Below are 1,223 nucleotides of genomic sequence, written 5' to 3'. Positions count from 1 at the left end.
TGAATTGCATCCAGTGCTAATGCCAGCCAATCAATTTCTAACGCCAGCTTATCCAATGCTTGTGGGAGCCTATCAAAGGCTAATGCCAGCTGATCTGTGTTGATGGGCAGCAGAAGAAGTTGCTAATCCAGTGAGTGACCAGCATAGGCATGGTAGACCCCAGCCTCTCCAAAGCTAATGCAAGAGTTCTCTTCCTCTAAGTTACTAGCTTGTGCATCTCATTTGCTAGTGCCTGCCGCTCAGTTACCGCTGCCAGCCTATAATTGATCAGATCAGTAGCTGGCATGGGAATGGATATAGCCTCTTGTGCCAAGGAAGTATGCACTGGTGGGTGTGCAATAGTCTTAATTTTGACACCAATACCGTGCAATAAGAAAAATCTAAATAAGGCGTCTTCAACCTTAGGCCTTGATTTCCACAGCTTTACACCTTTAAGATCTGGGTCTGCTTCCACACACCTGAATCAGGTCGTTGAAGTATGGAATTGCAAATGCAAATTCCTTTTCATCCGTTTAAAGACAAGCTAACCTTCTGAAGATTAGACCCAAGGTTTATTTGCAAAAAACTATCTGTGTCCGATTAGTACCACCAATACCAAGTGTTTTATACAGTATCTGATTGTAAAAGGGAATTGGTGGTATTGGATCATCCTTTGATCACTCCAGTTCAATCAGATTAGGTAATGTTTCTCAGATAGTGTAAAGGAGAAAACATGTTTAAGCATTAACAGAATGTATTCCTGTCATGGTTAACAAATCATTGATATAAGCACAAATTAGAGAAGAAGATCTCACCTTCTATATTAGGCCCTTTTTACATCTTCACCCCTCAGCTGGGAGAACCAGCTAAATGGCCAAGAGCCTCTGCACACTTTCCAATTTTATCTATAAGTGTGCAACGAGGTGTCTCCCCAAAGCCCAGATTCAGCTTTAGACCTTCTCACACAGCCTGGAGTTTTACCATATAAGGTGATTCTGGAGCCACTGTAGACATCATATGTAAACATAAGAATGTCAATTTTAGCTAACTTACACAGAAGAGTGAACAGATATACAAATGAACAGACAATAATATAAAAAGAATTGAATCTTTATTCAACAGTGGTATCAAACATCACTTTCTCCTTGTATTTCAGCTCTATGTTTACTAGTTTATGTACTATTGTTCTTCCCAACATGCTGTCCCTGACTTCCTGTGCATAACACTTCGTTTCTGCTAACAAG

Source organism: Cyprinodon variegatus, unplaced genomic scaffold (assembly GCF_000732505.1).
Source record: "Cyprinodon variegatus isolate N-32 unplaced genomic scaffold, C_variegatus-1.0 Scaffold1847, whole genome shotgun sequence".
NCBI classification, from domain to species: Eukaryota; Metazoa; Chordata; class Actinopteri; order Cyprinodontiformes; family Cyprinodontidae; genus Cyprinodon; species Cyprinodon variegatus.
Note: the sequence above shows the minus strand (reverse complement) of the source record.